This window comes from Lepisma saccharinum, chromosome 27 (assembly GCF_977018435.1).
Source record: "Lepisma saccharinum chromosome 27, izLepSacc3.1, whole genome shotgun sequence".
Lineage (NCBI taxonomy): Eukaryota > Metazoa > Arthropoda > Insecta > Zygentoma > Lepismatidae > Lepisma > Lepisma saccharinum.
Window position 1 is genome coordinate 39905854 of NC_139255.1, and position 21169 is coordinate 39927022.

The 21169-nt window shown below is 38.4% G+C and overlaps 1 protein-coding gene across 5 annotated transcripts in view; it reads right to left on the reverse strand.

The window, feature by feature from the left end:
• Positions 1-21169, reverse strand: part of LOC145980332 (influenza virus NS1A-binding protein homolog) — a 93770-nt gene that overhangs the window by 33543 nt on the left and 39058 nt on the right. The window contains exon 1 of one of the 5 annotated variants that reach the window (XM_083113370.1): positions 17818-17893. The exons of 3 other annotated variants lie outside the window; for them this stretch is intronic. The gene's annotated coding sequence lies outside the window, so the exon portion shown is untranslated. Of the gene's footprint in view, positions 1-17546; positions 17670-17817; positions 17894-21169 lie in introns of those variants that run through there. One more of the 5 variants, XM_083113371.1, reaches the window with a different exon arrangement.

Consider the following 21169-nt stretch of genomic DNA (forward strand, 5'->3'; position numbering starts at 1 on the left):
CTTGACACCTCGTTTCGACTCTACGAACACTCCAAAAAAAAAAAAAATAGATTTATCATGAATATACATGCAATCATGCGACACAAGTTCGCAATTGTCATTTCGAATGGATTGACTTTGCAATTACTATCAACAAAACTTTACTTACATGTAAAACAAATCAGGTAGATTAGATATTGGTATGTCTGAAGTAGTTGTACAGTAGAGTAAAGGTAATATTTTCAAATATCATGCAGTCTCAAACGAAACCGAGTCTAGATCTCGTGTCAATCTCGTTCTCGTCAGAGGAAGAGATATACTTACTTTCCCCTGTACGAGACGACACGAGGCAGTGTCAAATTAAACCTGCATAGAACAAACCGATTGAAAATGATTATATTTGTCGGAGAATAAGCAACCAAACACTATGTTAACGATAACCTTGTGATTGTGACTAGATGTATATGGACAAATCGGATGACATGCTTACTTCAACCTGATCCTTGACCTTCGAAATGCAGATATAAGCTCCCCGGAGATAAGTACCGTCCGATACAGGGAAAATTTAAACATTTTTTTGGTTACTCTTGGTGTCATGCTTTGTGTATTTACGCATGCTTCCTTCCGACAAGACGAAGTTTGGTATTAAAGTTCACTTTGAAGTACAAAGTCTACATACGAAAGGAAATCGACTATTTACACTGGATCATTATCACTGAATTACGACACAACTTACAACTTATTTTCATGTATTCAAATACTACTACTACTACTGCTACATACAACAGCTTTAAAAGGGCAGTAACAAAAGTACTTCTACCTACATGAGCAAGGACAGAGCCTCAGTACACATGACTAGATTCAGCATGCTTACGTTGAAATCAAAACAAAAAAAGGAGCTAATTTGAACCCAAGATGAACATTTTGATGTGTGTGAATGAGTAAAATTGTCTTTATCTTTTTAGTGTGTTAATTACTTAATTCATAATTATAATTAATTCATTATAATTCATAATTATTTTGATGTGTGTGAATGAGTAAAATTGTCTATATCTTTTTAGTGTTAATTACTGAATTCAAAATTATAATTCATAATTACTTTGATGTGTATGAATGAGTAAAATTGTCTTTTATCTTTTTAGTGTTAATTACTGAATTCATAATTACTTTGATGTGTGTGAATGAGTAAAATTGTCTTTTATCTTTTTAGAGTGTTAGTTACTGAAATATTTAGAAGCGACAAATGTAATGGAATTCTTATGTTATAGTAGTAATTGTATTCTTGTTTGTTTTATTGTACTAGATTTTGTGGGTTAAGTGGCAGAGCAGCCACAAGCTGAATTTCGACCCAGCAGTAGCGGCTCGTGCCTAAAATAACAGGTGAAGAAGTACATTTATAGGCAATGAAAAACAAATAGTAAGTGTCAGTGGGCCCCCCACAATTTAAAACGTCTTTTTTGTCTTCATCCGTCCATCTGGAAAATGATGTCTGCAACAAATTACACACTAAGTCATTTACTGGGTTCATTGTACAAACCACAGCTCAACACATGAACACAACACACGATAGGAAACGCGAAACACACACGCGGAACAAGATCTCGCGAGAACGCAACGATTTTGCCACAACCACTGGATGCAATGTTTTCTGTCGACGAGAGAACTGCTGCACCTAGATGGCGACACCCGTTCAATTCCAACGCTAGGTGACGTCACCGTTGCCATGACAACCGGCTAAAGTCTTCCGCAACCTGGCGGCGTCTGCTCTTGGTTTGTTTAAGCTACGACGAACTCTTCAAGTGCGTAGCGCCGAGCGGCGTATTATTTGAGTATTATCGTGTGCGTTCTGCTGGGAAATAGTTTAATTTAACAAGCAAATGAAAGATGTCAATATTAATTTCAAAATTAGGTGAAAACATCTGCACTTGTTGCACTTGGCCAGCCGCCACTGGACCCATGAACAAAGAATTTCTAATCTAATCTAATAATACTTATAATAATAATAATAATAATAATAATAAAAAAATAATAATAATAATAATAATGGGGTCATTATATACACAGAGCTAGAAATGAATCAGATCAAGGTGCTGAATTTTTAGGGTATCAATTGACACGTTTCAATGTGTCATTTTGGTTTCTTTGAAATTGCAGTGTTTGGTTTTAATTGATCATTCTTAGTGCATTGCACGGAACAGTTGCTGATAAACATACCCTTTGTTAAGGCTAGCAGACGTCCTGCTGCGGGACAGTCCTTTCTTTTAAATTCCTGTCCCCACGATTTTCGCAATGATGTTTTTTGATCATATTTCTGTACCATACTTTTTTGTTATAAAATCACTGAATTAATTTACGGTAATTGCATGAGGGAAATGCTGAACCCAATTAAACTACATATTTACTTTCGCTTATTTACTTAGAATATCTTAAAAATAAGCGAAAAACAGTTTCTCCTCTTAAAATTTTAAATGTCCTCAGACAAACTTTTCATCTTGTAGCTCCTTGTCATCCACGTTGGGAGATAATGGCAGTGTTTTAATGGTTTTTATTATTTTATTTTATGATAAACACGGAACAACCACAAACATAATGGACAACAAAGCTGTTTGTATAGTAAGATAATCTGTGTAAAACACTGTAAGCTTACGTGTAACCCTATTTCAAATCATAAATAATAATAATAATAATAACACGAGGATTATACTCGGTTTTAGTCCAGGCGCCAGAGCTTCGCTAGTCTGCAAAATGCAGTCCACGGTGTGCTACGAGGAAGAGCGATTGATGTTTGGGTGTCGTAAAGAATCACTCCTTATACCCTGGCATTCTTTTGACCTATTTTTTTTATCGCATTATCTTTTTCGTGATCATAAATTTTATATGCAACTGAAACTCTAAATTCAATTGATTTGTTTCGTCGGTCCCCATTTGCATACACTACGGAGGTCAACATATACATGTATGCTGACCACGTGGTGAGCATAATGCGTTACAAAGTCAAAGGTCCCAGGTTCGAAAGCTGATCAGGCATGGATGTATTATGGTGCTCGTCCCATCATCCATTCACCATCGCGATTAACCCAAGAGGTAGAAAGCGACGTGTTTGTGTGTGTAATAACATGGTGCGTCACAACAGTGGAATTTCCCTGCACCGGAAAATTCTAAATACCACACCAAGATGTCAACTTCTCTGCATCAGCAATTACGCGCTAACAGAGGAATCCCGACAGGAAGATTGCTTCAAAACAAACAAGCATTCATACTTACAGAAGGACAATATCCGGGGGAAACTATCAAACGAAGCACATCAGCAAAAAACCAACTGATATGAAGATTGTGAACGCAGCACTCGAACACAAGGGCTGTGCGAATGAGTACCGCGCTGTCCTTCAAAGTTTGGAACCAAACAGATTCCAGCTTCTAAAAATACAGAGCACAGCAAAACCTGCTATTACACTGACGTCTGCATATTGATATTTACATTCCAATCTATTCTCCCGCTTCTGCAACGACATTGAACCATGCGGAGATTGGCCACGAGAACGCCACTTTCCACTTGGTGAAATCCCCTTCTTCCCCTCGACATACTAATTATAGACAGGTAGAATAACAAACACCATCTTTATTTAGCAAATAGAACGTCCTACAAGCAATGTTTCCAGTTTCACTGGAGCTATTTGCTTTACCTGAAGGTAAATTCTTACTTTGTGTTTTGCATAGACTACCTACATTTTTCCAGAAGCAGGACTTAGCCATAGTCAGTTCATCACACGAAGACGTTCATCACACGAAGACGAAGTAACTGACCTTTGGTATCAAAATTGTTGTCGATAATTTGTTGGGAACTCCATCGTCATACTTGTTGCTTGTAGAAATGCTGTGAGCGCCGCAACCGAATTGCGCACACTTTAGATCCAGGATTGCGCACAAATCTCACTGACCTGTTTTGAGCACAGATTTTGGTCGAACGTTGCCATTTCGATAGCTTTAAAGTCTGTGCGCAGAACTGTTTTTTAGTTTAGACAAGAAAAGAGAGAGAAATTAGAAACAAAATAGTAAATCTCTTAAGGATTAAATAAAAAATATAACTTGACCAGTAAATCTAGCATGTCAAGATAGGTTAGGTTAGGCAAAACAAAGCAAAAACACGTGTAAGTCCACACACACCCACAAACACAACAGAAGTGAGAACGGCTTGAGAACATTTTACATCTGACAACATCGCCTCATTTTTCTGTGCGCAATCCTGTACATTGTGACAGCTTGTCAACGGCTTATCAGATACCACTGATAAAACCGGAAAAGTGTGCGCAATCCGGATGTAGCTGCTGTGAGAGGATGAAGCACACGAATCAACAGGTTACATTCCCGACGCGGTTCTGGAATTAAATTAAAACCAGTCCCGATTAGTCGATTTCTGTCCATAAAGTGAACATTGAGAAAACTTCTGGGAATAGAAAAATAAGAACATAGAAAAAATCGAATTGTTGGAATGAAACAATAATCCTTAGTTGAGTTTCTTTGGGTTTGAGTTTTTCTGAAGTCCAACTTTTCGCACAGATATGGTCTGCTCCTACAGTTTAAAGTGTCATCCGAACCACTATGTACCTCTATCGAGTATTAAACCCGGGATCCCTTGATTACAATGCAACGACGTTACCATCGGGGAGGACCTGGACTTTCTTTGGCAACAACAAATTAAAATGTGTGGTAGCCTTTATAAAATGTTGTATTTTTTACTAGTTCTTTGGTAATTATAAAGCAAGTATCGTTTCATTACTTCAAATTTCATCACAAGGCATTTAAGATAAGTGCCGGACCTGTGGCTGAGTGGTAAGCACATCGCGCTGCGACGCCAGGGGTCCCGGGTTCGAATCCCGCTCGGGCTTGGTTGTTTGTGAATGAACGTCCATTCATCCATTTCATGACTCATCCCCATCTTCGCAAATTAGCCAAGAGGCACAAAACGCGAAGTAAAATAAAATCAATCAATCGTTTAAGAAAAGTGAAACTGGCAGTCCTCAGCTTATTATCAAGGAATACATAACGATTTATTAAATATTTGTTATTTTTGGCTACAAAAAGAGTAGTTAGTATGTTAAGTGACTTCAGGCACAAAGTTCATAGCGAGGAAAATTTACATCGTTCCAGACTTCTCATTTATCGTCCTCATATTAAAATTTTTCACAAGAAGACGTGAGTTGAAGAATTATCGAAATAAATGTTATTTCTTTCAATGGGTCTAAAACAGCAACATGTTGTAAAAACGCATTAACGAGTAGCGAAGAATTAAAATTGTGTAATGCGAATGTTCATATCCTTGGTAAATATAATTGCGAGTAGCTTTTATATTAATGTTTTCCTCTTACGACTTGGCTAGATAACGGGGGATCCACACTTTCGCAATCTCGGCACTTGTAAATGTGATCAGCACCACGCTGCGACCACCTTTACTTCCCAGGAACCAATTTAGTAGAGGCTGGTTGAACCCTAGACACGCTTTATGTAGGGATAACGCTGTAAAATGCTGGAAACTATCTGAAATTACTCGGCGCGGGAATCGAACTCTGGTCTCTCGCATGGCAGTCAGACGCCATACCGATTAAACCAGTGCGAGCCTCTTTTAAGTTTACTTCTAGTCAATATTAATAATAAATATATGTAGATTTATCTCCCCGAGAAGAAAAATGTTTCTCTTGCAAATAAATGAATCTCCTGTTTACACCTGAATTCAGCAACAGATTGCACTTCTCCCTCACCGAAAGAAAGTAAGTTTCATTCACACAATGTAGACATTTCTGCTTGACCAGCGTTAACATAACGTGCACTTTCAACACCTAACGAAAGATGCGTTTCACTCAAAAACGTACAGAATCTCGCAAAATAGAAAATCGCGTTGAAAAAATAGCAGGAGGAAAAAAACAAGCAACCCACGGGATGACACGATCGATCGATAAATTGCGTCTTCAAATACGCCTGTCACTAGGAAACGGGAAAGCGAAGGTCAACGTGAATCCGCGAGTTTCCTGTAATTTCACCCAACCCATACATTTTCTCTCGCGCTTGCTAATTACCAAGCTTGAATAGAGATAAATTACAGAATAAAAATCAACATTTGCCCTTGCACCTTGCCAATCTAATTAACTCCCACACCAGAAGCATTTACTTCCGTGAGATCTCGTTTCGAATGTAAACACAGCTGTCGCAGCCCGAGGTGGAATACATTCAGTACGAGTCCATCGCACATTTGTGTGTGTGTGTGTGTGTGTGTGTGTGTGTGTGTGAGAGAGAGAGAGAGAGAGAGAGAGAGAGAGAGAGAGAGAGAAAAGAAATGTTGGCACTTGGCGTAAACTGTTGTAGATCCTCACAAATTTAGCACTGTTGCTAAATCCATAAAACACAATTTCCCTTATTAATGCAAAATTTTCCTCCATCTACACACACTCAGATATGTGTGTGTGTATATATATATATGACGTCTGGACTCTCAGCCAGTGTAATCTCTGTGGGGCTTCTGTTCCGTCCAGTCTATGTACGTTTCTGATTATTTTTTAACCAGTTTCATCGTATCACTTTCATCTTGGCGATTCGTCCGAAGTGACAGAACACCGAAATAACATTTAAAAAATCAATATACTATGTGTCCGTGATGCATGAGTAAAAGACGTGTAAATAAGTTTGTAAAAATTGTAAAATAATCAATGTGCATATTTTTACTCGAACAATATAAGGAAAAGAAATCGCTTTTTAAACGCCAGAACAACGCAGTTGAACTTTTCCCCCGTTTTTACAGAATAATGTTGCTTAAATATATACAGTAAAAACTGCATATCCCGGAACCTCGATAAGAAGGAAACCTGTAAATACGAAAAAAAAAAAAAGTCCCCAGAACGGATCGATTTTATACCTGTAAAAGATCTGCTTAAGGCGGAAACCTCCTTAACGCGGAAACGGAACACCATTTAACGACCTACGAGATGTTTTTATTCTCAGTAAGACGGAAATTTCTTCATTTATTTTTTTTCGTTCGCAAGAAAACAATCAATACAATACTGTAAGTGGAACACGCCTCTGTTGCCACTCGCTTATCGGTAACATTGTCGATATGAAAGAATGCGCTACAATACTCATAGCTGTTACGATTCCGTTTCATCTCTTACCCTCTTTCTCCACCTTTCTATGTCTATTTCTCCTCTGTTCTTTCGTCATCTTTCTATTTTTCTTGTTATCTCTTTGTTTCTTTCTTTTTTTCTTCACTTTTATCTCAATCTTTCTTCACCTCTCTTATTCCATCTTTCTCTTTCCCTCTACGATGCCAGGGGTCCCGGGTTCGAAAAGATACGTAAGTATATACTGTACGTTCTTACAATACTGTAAAAAGTGTACCAACATGTTGTGTAGTTACATAATTGTGATCTCTGCTATGCTTATTGCGACTGTATCGCATTTTTATTCATGTACGTACATGCATTAGTACTCTGCATTATAAGTAATGCGAAATGTAAATCTGTCTTTCCATTATTTCCTGCAGCGCTCTATACTGTATTTAAAGTCAACCCTGTATAAGAAGGAAAACTGTTAAGACGGAATTTTGCTCGGAACCATCATGTTCCGGGACAGACAGGTTTTACTGTATTTCTTGGGAAAATAATGATGTAACAAATTTGGTGCTGGATGCAGAACCTTTACCACGATTAGAAAGTGCTGCTACCAAATGGCTTTTAATAGATGTATATTTTTCTATGTTGCAAACAATGCGTCTGCATCTTCACTTTACTTTCTCTGCCTACGGTTGTGCTAATTATCAACTTTCCATACGTTTCTCTACAACGCAAATAATTCCTTTAGATATACTTCCCGAGCTATGGCATTAGCAATGGAATCCATGATACTGATAAAATACCGATATAAAATTTAGAGATTTAGCGATCCGACATCAAATTATAAATTGATTAAATCATGTATCCAGGTGACTGCAATAAGTCTTGTCTATACATTTACTTCACAAAACTAGGGCACACGAATTATAGCATTATATTCATTAAAAAGTAACGAAATAGTGGAACTTTGCAGTAAATTACATGAAATCTATAGAAATATCGGATCGGTAAAAAAAGTTATCCGATATCCCACCTGACAAAAACGCTCTTTCATCTGGTGATCAAACAGATTATTATTATCATAGTATAATTATTATTATTAATGAGATGAACGTAATAACAAAATATTCCTTCTCCGATCTTTAGTAGTGGAGGAGGGCAGTGTCCTAAGAGAGATTTCAGACCGAAGCGACAAGCGACACGAGCCCCTTCAGTCTACAAGCAAGTATTCACCACGCATGCACTACCAACAGACTGAGGCGACACGATGAACAATATTGAGAAAACAGCCCCATCCGAGTGACATGCAAGCGACAAGCGACACGTGCAGCTTTGTCGTGTCGCTTCGGACTGAGGGTTCGCTTCTCGGCTACACGTGTTGCCTGTCTGAAAGCTCCAATAGACCGAAGGGGCTCATGTTGCTTGGGTCTGACTGAACTCCGTGTCGCTTCGGTCTGAAAGCTCACTCAGAGTTCTTTGAATGCAAAATGTAGAATGTCGAATTAATGAAGGGCCAGAGCAAAGTAGACTTTTTTTTTTTTTGTTTGCTTCTTCCAACACAAACGGCGTAAGCTACTTTAGCTTCCAACTGTGCGTACCTCCAAATTGCAACGATGAGGACAGTTGTGGCGCAATCTCAACTTGCCTATTTCTGAAGAGGGGCATCAGAATCAAAATCTCGTGAGGGTAACTAATAGTACGAAGCGTCACACAGGCGTTTCACAACTGCTTACGTCTTTAGATAAGTCTTGTGCCAATCTAAAACACGTGCACTCCAGGAATTTTGCAAAGAAACAATGGTGGCGAGAAGAGTAACGAAAGCTTGCAGTCGTCAGCTCTGATGAAAGCGAGAGCGGCAAATTTAGAATGAAGATAAGGCGTGCCTCTAGAAGAAAGAACAGGTCACAGCGAACAGGCAAATGGGCCAGCGGTAGACGAAAGTGCGTTTCCACTTTTAAACTCGGACGAGGCTAAAAAAAAGTCACGTGCAGTGCGGACGGAAGGATGTGGAACGAACAAGTAATTTGTCGGGCATTCTTTTGTGTATGTGAGCGTGTACTCTAAAAGCGCTTACACATCAGCACATTTCTGAAACGCGCTATCGCTGCGAGGGGATTACTTGAAATTGGTGCAGGGTCAATGACAAATGCACACGTGAGCAGAACACACAGAGGATTATATGGCTGTGGGGTGGGTCCAGAAGACGCCCGCAAGAATGCAATTCCCGGGGTGTACTACATACAGTCTGTCCGAGTCTACGAGAAGCCCCAGTACCCATGTATGACATTTCTTATTGGAACATACGTATGTATTAATCTATTTACATTATAACATACTTGCGAGCGAACAAAATAAAAAAAGTTACAATCACAAAAACAATGTAAAAAAATAATAACTTAAAGTATGGCGATTCAGCCCATGTCTTGATACTTAAACATTCTAAGTCACGCCTAAAGGCATGAACGTCCTAGGACTTGAAATTAACAGGTTGAGTTAATTAACTATCAATTGTCCTGTGAGTATAAAGCGAACTAAAGTTGAAAATTAAAGAATACCGGCCAATTTTCAACACACTTTCAACAGTATCTTTATAGCTAATTTTCTAGCCGATTCTATATTATACTTAAACATAAAGTACATGCTTTTACTCGCATTTTTTAAATCACAGGATATTTGTATACGTCTTATCTTGCGTCGCTTTTCTTCAAATTTGGCTAAGGGTTTAATTTCAGAAATATCAAATATATATTTTTTGAATTTAGTAGTATTTATTTTATTGTTGGTTTCTACTGGCATAACAATGTCATATAGTTTTCGGTAAAATTATTATTTGGCTCCTATTTTATAATGGTGTATACTTTCAATGTTGTTCAGATGTAGGAGGTTGAGGAATATTTAAGGGTATATTAGGTTTACTATTTTTATCTATTATACGTTGGTCCATATTAGGATTATTAATTTTAACATCAATATTTATCATTATTATTCCGCTGTGTTTGAGAATTGGGACAATTATTTGTATGTTGATTTTTTGTTATTAGGAGTAGCTTTTGTCACTGTTGGTTAATCGCGACGATATAGATTATGGATGAAAATGATGGACAACCCATGGCCAAGCCGGGAAGGTTTGAGGCGAGATCGAATCGACTCCTTAGTGCTCGGTTACAGAGCCGGCTGAGGATAAATGGCTATTGGGTGAAAACGCACACACACACACACACACACACAAACCAACACAGGTCTCTTTTCATCAAATTCTGCGTACAGAATTCGCAACACCAGTCTGGAATCATTACCTATACTTCGTCCAAAGCAAGAATGAAGTTAAAATAAGCGAAACACAGTTAGGAAAATCTGCGAAAGAGCGGGCAATAGAGCTCCTCAAAGGTAACGTGTTTTTGTTTACATTGACTACATCGTTACCATAAACGGAGAATAGTCTTTAAATCCTGGTAATCTAAAAACAAATTCGGTTCTCCATATCCCATATTGAACGTTATGTGCCTGGTAGAACGTAATATGCTACTGCATTGTCCTTTTGCGAAGGCTGAAAATCACATTTGTGGACTGGGTGCGTGAGAACGTAGCGTCATTAACTCGCTTTACATAACTTTTTTTTATTACTTGCTAGAAGCACCCCAAGGACGAAGCGACGTCAATCTTTCCCAACCGCTTCTCTCGAGAACTACGCAGCCAAGGGGCTCGTGATGATGACAACTGACACCCACAATATAGCGTCATCATCCGATGCTAACACAGGAACTTATTATGTAAGAAAGTAGTGTAAGCTGCACCCGATGTTCATTCTAATCTATAGTATATAATACGTCAGCGGTTGCAACGCGAACGAAGGTGACCTTGGGTAAGTTCCTTGTACTTCCTCAGATGAGCAGCCAAGTCACGTAGTTGTCAACAGGCTGCATAAATACGAAATTAACATACTGGCTAGCACATGTGTATTCGGGACGTCAGCAATCTATCTTCTCCATAGCTATGCAAAGCTGTGCTCTGGTTGTGCGAAATGATTAGGAGAGAAGTCTGAAAATGCTCGCTCATGTGTATTTATCTCCGCACTTTCCGGAATTCACCAGCGTCCGTCCATCAGACTGGTAAACCAAACATTACGTCAAATTCAGCAAAATCCGAAAAGCTTCTTACTTAAACAAATCAAATCCAGATTCGAAAAGCGTACTTATATTTGCGTTTATTATTAAAGTGTCAGTGATAGTGACGAGAATTAAAAAAAATGTTTTATGAATATCATATAATCTCGCATAGATCCAAGGGTAGACAATTAGTCGCCATGGCGCTTGGAAACTTTCACCTGCCGCCTAAATTTTCAAATTCAGTTCTAAAAACTACGAGTTCCAAAAATGTAATTTTTATTACTTTTTTTAATGATGGTACAGTATATGTTGTTGTTTTGTGTTTCCTGTATCACATGTATAATTAAATCACGCCATTCTATTTTTTTCACTTGCTATAGTCAAAATACTGGTTGACGCAGTCTGTCACCTTGTAAACAAAGGATCCTGGATTCGATTTTCCGTCGGACTGGAGTCCCACTTGACACAGTAGATCCAGTCTCGATTAGTCTATCTGAGTATGAAATGCGCCTAAAACAATTTTGCTTCGTCAAGCAATGTGTAATTTCGGTACCCTGTTCGTAAATTCTTCCAGTTAGTGATCTGGCAGACAGTTTTGTTACATTTGACAAAATCTAACATGGCGTTGCACTTTACCCACATCCTAATGAAACTTCTTGGTTACCGTACAGTGGGATCCATGAGTATTGCCATGCAAATTGTCCATCACCATGTTCCTGCACTTTATTTGACCCAATAAGAGCTTCGAGACATAAAAGAAAACTCAAAACAAGCTGTTGACAACTTCTTCACCAGCACACATAAAAATCCATCGCTTAAAAACACGTAGGATGTATGAGAAAAATTAATGACAATAGCCATGGACAATTTGCACGTTATACTCATGGATCCCACTGTACATTATATAATTGGAAAGTGTATCATTCTGCATAGTATAGTAATGGTGTAAATTTGTAGCACCATGAAGTTCTCCTTCATGAATTATGTTTTGTCGCCGTCAGTATACGATAACTTGTAGACAAAATGAACACAATTCACATATTGAGTGTACAATTCATAATCGAACTCTTTCAACGACCTTCCTTCGTGTTCGAACACGCACTCTAGGCAACTTGCGTAACAACCGCTCATTAAAATGCAGTATCTACTCTATTTTCCACACGAACTGACACGTGTCTTTCATTTCTAATTGGAAATCAATGTCTCTTCCCTTGTAATATAAGAGTACGCACCCCACCTTTCCCTGACTGTCGCCCGCAATTCGTATATTTTTCAATGATATTCGAATCATGAACAAGATCAGCACGCTTCTGAATGAGATAGAGCGGCAGAAAAACATAAATCGATCGTCTTTTGTTATTCCAGCGAATTGACTGCGTAGTCTTGATGGTAGCGTGTAGGTGGCAGCTCAGGGCATTCAGGCAATCTCTGAAGAAAGCTAACAAAAACCAGTCTCTGCGCAATTAATGACCAGAGAGGACGCCACCAATGAATTCGTGAGGAGAAAACGCGGCTGCAGCTACAAGTTGTTTGCAGCAGCGCGCACTGTTTTACTCCGCCCATTCACTTTCTCCCCTTCTCTGCCGTTATGTGCGGACTTGCTGCACAGATTGCAGGAACAGACTATAGTCCCAGTCCGACACGTAGGCTATGGCTATTTCCTGTAACCCCATGAGCCATAATGAATTCTCAGCCTACAAGAGCTAATAGCCGTGGACCTCCATTGTGCTTTGTTCATAGACACTACTCTATCCCGGGAGCGTATTTACAAACCCTATAGTGCTGCAGAACTTCCAGCCATATTTGTCTCATGATTGGCTGTCTTCCGGAAGTGTTCCTTCAAACTAACGCTAGATGGCAGAGTTCAAGTTGACATTGTAAATTTCAGACAAACAAGATGAGAAACTCCTTTAAACTGAGGTTGATTTTTGAGCACATTTTTTAAATTATTACACAAAAATGATATTATTTAGCACGTGTCAAGTTGTGAAATTTCTCTTATAATGTAGTAATCACTTCACATACATTACAAGCGCTTTCAGAAATATTCAACATTACTGTTTTTCGATGGCTTAATATTGATTTTTATCGCCAAGAAAGGATTGATTGTATTTTTAACATTTTCCATACATTTATTTCTTAACATAATTTCGACAATTTGATTACACACTTTATTACTAGATAATCACGAGCCTAATTTTCCTGTAAACGACCAAGCAAGAAACGACGGACACGGAACATAAACACTTCCGGTGCTCACAGCCAATAAGAAAGCATTACATACCTCTGGTTCTTCAGCACTCCAGGGTTTGTAAATACGCATCCCGGGAAACTGTGGAGCAAAGTCGCGCATAAAGGCAGAGTAGGGAAGAAAGCGAGTGTGCGGAGCGAAGCAGTACACTCTGCTGGAAAGGCTGGTAGCTGCAGTCGTTCTTCTCCCTCTCCGCAATCCCGTTTCTTCGCACGCGTTCGTTGGTAGTCCCCTCTCGAGTCACTACTTGCGCAGAGACTTCGTTCGCTCGCTCTTCAGATTGCCGGGACAGAGTATACTTGCAGGTTTACAACAAGAGCACTGCTAAGAGCATTATAATGGACGTGTTATGTTTGTTTATACGTTATTTCACGCACGCACGCACCTTTCGGTCTGTGTAAAGGCTCTATGGATTTTCATAGTATATATCAGTCCCCTTAATCGGACTTCTTACATTAACGGCGTAAAGTAGCACTACTTTACTTTACATTCCCTTCAATGTGTATGGATTTGATTTGATTTCATTTGATTTATTTTACTTCGGTTTTTGTGCCACTTTTGGCTAATTTGCGAAGATGGGGATGAGTAAATGATATGATGAAATTAATGAATGGACACTCACAAATATCCATGCCCAGGTCAGGATTCGAACCCGGGATGTGCTAATCACTCCGCCACAGGGACCGGCAATGTGTGTAAGGAAAACTTACGTTGATTTGTATACTTATCGGGGTGTAAGGGGTGATCTTTCACGTAGTGCACCCTGGACTGCATTTTGCACACAAACGAGGCTCTGGCGACTGGCACTATGGCCAGCATAATTCTATGTTGTCCTGTTTTTTGTAATTATGTGTGCTGAGTGCCCCTTTACAGAGTCAGCTTTTAACGGAAGTGAGAATATTTTTAAGAGTTTAGTTATGCAACGTTAGAGTTGGTATTTGTAACGATGAGGGGCTGAACCCTGTATAATGTGACGGCTGCAAAATAGCCTAAGTGCTGACGCCCCAAAATTTTAAAATCAAATTCAAATTGTATACTTATCGGTTCGCGTCGAGATCTCACATACATACGACATATTTAACATATTGCAGCAACGCAGTTCCCAAATAATACACTTCAAACCCGATTCATATTTTAATCTTCCACTCTTCAAGAAATATCAACATATTCATACACAATAATCAATACAGTCAAGGTCAGTATTGATGCTACAGGGTGGCCACTCTAGGATCATGATAAAATTCATGTATAATTCCCGGATTTCAAGGCAAACTTTCCAAAAATTCAAGGATACAAGGCACAAGCAGATATTTTTTCCCTATTTCAAGCTTAAGTATTAGCGCCTCACCGCAAACAGATATATTAAAAATATAAATGATCTGTATGATTCCAATCCATCCAACAATTCTAATTCAATTCAATTAAACGATATATATATATATATATATATATATATATATATATATATATATATATATATATATATATATATATAATATAAAGTATGGAGTTTAAATTTGCCATTTCACATAGTCAGGCTCGATATACCTCTACAAACAGAAGTCCCAATTTTCACAGGTTATACTAATTTACGAAAAAAATGTTAATTTATACGGATTTCAAACTAAAATTTACCTAATCAACTTCAAGATATCTTATCTTGCAATAATCTTCCCTGTATCTAATCGATTGTTCTGCGAAGGCCACTAACAAAGTAAAGGGATTGAATTCTGTTTTATTTTCCACGAAGCTTTCTTTTCCTTCCTCGATACAAATACAAGTTAAACTGTGAAAAACTTGCGTCAGGGCAAATTCTAAATATGTATAAATTCAATGGGATTTGGTTTAATAAAAGTTGCAACTTTTCACGTCTACGGAGAAAGATTCACGCAGAATGCACGCAAAATTCCAGGTGCCAATAATTCACGCATAATTCCAGGAATTCAAGGAATTCCCGGTGAGTAGCCACCCTGTGCTACAACCATTTTCGTCTTCTTCTTCTTAGAGAACCAAACCCAACAAGCCTGACCTAACCACCACAGATTCATACTACCCCAAAAAGCTACTAGCCAATGGCAATGCTTAAAACAGTTGTAACAGCAATCACTACCTACAATGAACATAAATAACTTTAAATACAGCAAATAGAATTAACATCGGCTTAAACCCCATGTCAAAGTCCATGAACATTCCAGATCATAATCAATATCTCTCTCTCTTTATTTTTCTATCACGTAGATTAGTCTCTAACCACACGGTCCTGTCCTTAAAAATATTTGTAATTATTGGCATAGTCGTTACGCACACATGGTGTTACATTCATTTTCCTCGTTTTCCATTGGCACAGCAATTGTAGAGCCATCGATAGCGCGGGAAAGATAACATGTTGGACCAAATGCGGTTCACTTTCATCTTTTGTACGATTTAGCTGCCAAAACATATATAAATTATAGTAAATTTGTTTGAAATTCGACCTCGGCATTGAAAGCTCTGGGTTCCACTCACTTCCTCAATTTCTGATAATCGTAATTTATCTTTATGGTCGAGATTGCCCTAATGAGGCAGGAAAGGGCCATAAATAAATATCTAAATACAATGCGTTTGAAATTACCAACCATAAACTCCCAACGAAATATACGTAGATATCCGCATTCGTGAGCCAACAAAAATAATGGTTTCGGCAGGAATTGAGCTTTTGCAGTGAACCTGTAAAGTATTAAAGCTACACCACTTTACACAGATAAATCTAAATTGAAATTATGCCAAGATTTGTCCGCCTTCGCGACTATTAGGATAGAAACGACAAAATGGATAAACAAAAATTCATGCCCGGCATCGAACTCAACATGTTCACGTCTAACCAGTAAATTGCGGAGGCCGGCTAAAGAAGTGAACTCCAGTTGAAAGTCAAGGATGGTAACTTGAACAGTAGTTTTCAAGGCAAACCGGACGACAAGTCACCTGGTATGCAACATTCAAATCTCCTCTCATTATCTCTCACGTCACGCGCTGTCATTTCACGGAAAATGGATGTCAAGACGATGTGGTGAATACCGAACAAAATACATTTTTACGTCTTAAACTCATTCGTGCAGCATTTTCTCCTACATTCAATGCATGAATTCCTGTGACTGACACCCCACGCATGCACAATCTCGATTAAGTTCATTAAGAAAATTTTTTAAAAAAATTTAACTTTTAAATTAGCATTTTAGACCGTTTTCTTTGTTTCTATTTTACGTCGGTTTTCTACTTATTCGGATAATCGCGACAATGAGGATAACCATTAATTTATGAAATTGATATGACAAAAACAACGATAAGCCCATACGTTAACCAGAGTTCGAACCTGGGACTTCCTGTCTTCGTAGCGCGTTTCCGTTTCTAATGATCTGAACCATCATCTGGATTTGCCATCTAAACATGCACAATGAATCTGGGTTCATAAATGGAGAGACGCATATCTTATCAAACATTTTTATCATTTCCGCTTTGTGGGCCAATTAAAAATTCCCGGTCCTATGAACAGGAATTAATAGACAGATGAGGAAAATAGAGTAATGTCAAAAATTAGTATATCACTGCGCAAAAAAAATTATGAAAGTTTTTTTCGTAAATACAGAAATAACAAATGCAACCTGATTTTGGGAACTTGTAAGATTTGTTTAAACCTTACAGTGCGTTAAGATATTAATAAATAGTAACTTCTTGTCTTGGCTATTTGACGTCGCTGTATAACCTTTGCAGGTAAATCGCGACGATGAAGATGAACTGATAACGCTCCTTATAGATGATTCAAATCCAGAGCCTTGCTTTGTAGTGAGCAATGTTAATCACCCCGCTACACAAGTCAGCAAGTAGTAACCTTCATACAAGTTCATGACTTGTACTTATGACTAGAGACGTATCGACATTATAAGCACTTTCATAAGACAATCCTAATACATTTGAGATCATTGTTAAAAATGGTTGATCTGTTGTAAATCAAAATAGCAAGCTGTTGAATAATAAAAATTAAGGATATGCCAATAACTATTTCCTGACACCGCAATTGGCCCATGCTCATCATTCGATTTACATTCAAGTAAGTTAATCTAGGCGTAGAGTACTCACGTAACTACTTCCGCTACGAAGAAGTACACAAACCAAGCACTAGACAAAACGAAAAAATCTGGACTTATAATGCGATTTGAAGAACGGTCACATTCTTTTCCACTTTCGACAGAAATCTTCATCGCGTGACGCAAATCCGAAATACCGTCCCCTACTTCTCGCGATTGGATTGGCTTTCGACGTTCGACAACAAAATGTACTCTCGAAGGACACGTTACAATCAGTGGAAAGAATCTATGCTTTTACCAAAGGAAGCTATATTATCGCTTACCACAGCGACTGGACACTGGCGTTATTTCGTGTTCACGTGGACATGACGCCACGAAGACCCTCCAGTGGCGCGGGAAACCACCACCTGCCTGATGACCTTCGGAGGAGCTTCTGGGTCCGACACGAGGCACGACACGTGACTTTGAATACAATGGGAAGATGTACTCTGGCTGTCTGTTGGCACGAAAAACGAATTTTTATTTCGAACCAGGCTTTATGCAAACTTTCTTGCTTCCTTTCTTTTTACTCATTTCACGAATGACTATAACAAACATAATAATAATAATAATAATAATAATAATAATACGACATTTTATTGGGTGAGTTCGAGCCCAAAGGGCTCCTATAAATTGGCGCCACTGGTATTGAAAGTGTCTACAAAAGTGATGTATGATCAGTGCTAGGAAACCACCAACTAGCAATTGTGCATATAATAAGAAGCTGAGCCAGCCCCCGTCGCGGAGTGGTTATCACATCGCGCTACGACGCCAGGGGTCCCGGGTTCGAAACCCGGCCTGGACAAGGGCGTTTCAGAGTGTTCATTCATCAATTTCATCATATCATCACTTATCTCCATCTTCGCAAATTAGCCAAAAGTGGCACAAAAAGCGAAGTAAAATAAAGCAAATCAATCATAAAATAAAGCAAATCAATCAATCTATAAGAAGCTGAGCATCACCGTATTCAAAACATCGCTAAATCATGTGACAAAGAGTAAGAAATTGTTACTGATTCTACGGAATGCTCACAACGTTGAAAAAAAATAATAATTTCCTAACTTACGCAGTACTGCAATTTGAACTTAGAATCTTCAAAATATCGTACATTGCAAACTTAAAAAACAGCAATATTACAGCAAAAGATCCCAGTCGCCAGGCTGAAATTTGGCGACCGGGAGTTTTCGAACCCTGTGTATGATCAAGGACATAATTTGAAATTTTACCTAAAGAGATCTGCTTTATCTTCGTAAAAGAGGTTTGATCTAGAACATAAGCAAGATATATGGTATGAGTGTATGCTGTTATAGTTTTGTATGCTGCCATTTCTTTTAACTTCCTCTTCTATTCATTCTAAACTCGTAGGATTATTGCTATTCTTCCTGCAGGTGATAATATACCTGGTTAGTCGTCGAGGACTAGAACATACAAGGAAAAGGCTACACATAAAATATGAGAAACAATTACCTATAAAACCTGAACTACATACATATATATTCCGACTCCAACATTTGAAATTTCAGATCCTGAACACATCATCTCGTCATATGCTGTGATATGAAAGATTATCTACAGTGTATTGATGCAACAAAAGAAATTATGAAAGGAATCAATGGCAAAAAGAACTGCAGAATAACGAGGAATATCCTATAAGTAAAACGTGGTACAGTACCTTGGACAAGTGTTCTTTAAAGTATGAAGAGTGTCCTCTTGGTCAAAGTAACTTAATATCAAAACTTCTCCTTTTGCTATCGCAACAAACTCGTATCTTCACTTGACGTGGTTTAAATTCTAAAAAAAAATATATAAAAAAACCAAAACCTACAGCATTATTTCGCTATCTATATAGGAAGTATAATATATCACATTGATTACCTCAATGAATTTGAGGTTGAGAGAAACGCTATTGACACAACTGTATCTTGTCTGCACATGCAAGCAACTTCAAGAACCTTCTACTTAGGACAATCGCTTCTAACTGGTCTATCGGTTATGTGTGGTCATTGGTTGAATTCCTGATAACGCATGAACATTTTAATACATGTTACTTTGTCATCCCATAATTTTATTACCGTGCAGTGGTTTTATAACTCTATTTCGGGGGGAGGGACTACATATAACCAGTAAAAATAACATACACAATTATATCTCCTCAGGGCATTTACACATGGAGAGTACTTCGCAAAATGATTTTCTTTCAAAGGGTTAGGGATGTTAGGAGACAAGAGAGTCGGTGGTTAATCCCGAATTTTCCATCTCAGAGGGAGGAAGGGGGGGGGGGTAAGTTCGTATTTAGTGGGGTATAAGAGTCGATCTTGAGCCAAAACGATCATGAATGGATCCTTTGAGGAAATAAATAGGGGATGTGGGGGTATATGGTCAATTAATGCAGGGTCTCCCCGATGGAGCAGTGGTAATGCCGTTGCCTTGTAATCAAGGGGTCCCTGGTTAGGTAGTGGAAACACATAGTAGTTCGGATTCCACTTTAAACTGTAGGACGAGTCTGTGCGTAAAGTCGACACAATTCAAACAAGCAAATTCAATTACTACAGAAACGTCTTCTAAAATGGAGACGAGAATTGGATACTTGTCGAGAATAGACCGAGATTTACTCTCACTTTCGTAAAATAGATTCTAATGTTAAGTTTATGAAAATTTCGCTCAAATCATAACTGCTTTATACAGTATGAGACCTGTTCACTCATAACGAAGGGTGACAGAATTAGTTTTTCATTTACTAATTGAATAGTACTGGTCTTCGTAGCGGAGTGGTCAGCGTCGCGCGCTACGAAGGCAGAGGTTCCATTCCAGGGTCGAACCCTGGGTACGGCATGGGTGTATCTTTATGATTGTCCCAGCGCCATTCCATTGGTTCATCATTCATCCTCATCGTCGTGATTAACCCAAAGACAGAAAATCAGCGTAAAATAACCGAAAGGGAAAGAAAGATATTCGACAATGAAGATTGAATATGCCAAGTCTTGCCTCCTTTCTTTACCATTCGTACAACACGCGATAAGCATATTTTTTCCGGTCCAAGGACAAAAAAAAATGGAATGCGTGACTCAAGTCAGATAGTCCCATTCACGTTAAATACTCTACTGCTAGTGTACGCGACTGGGCTTCTCCCATAGCATAACTCTCGCTTTGTAATCAAGATGTCTCGAATCGGTTCCCGGTGAAGGCACGATGATTCGGAATTCACTTTCAACTGTACATCCAGTCCCGATTAGCCTATGTAATCACAAAGTGGACTCAAAACAAGCTCATTTTCTTTTGCCAGTGTATGCGTGTTGGAATCGATTCATATAACACCATTGAAAATAGCGTATGGGTTCTGTACATGTCCCAGATAAGCTTGCCGATAGCTTGTCAAAGTAAGCTTGCTTCAGGCTTGCGGCAGGTTTTCTGTGCTATCTGGGGTGAAGTATATCGAATTTCCTCACAACTATACAGCTGAAATAGTAATTGTTCATAAAGGAAGTCACTGAATCAATCCTTGAAGTCTCTATACCATACAACGTCTTAAGTGTCATTTTGGACAAATCATGCATCATACGATGTGGAAAGTGTTATCTAATATTTATATTCTCACTTTCACGTAATTATCTTATAAATCAATTGTTTTTTCTTAAT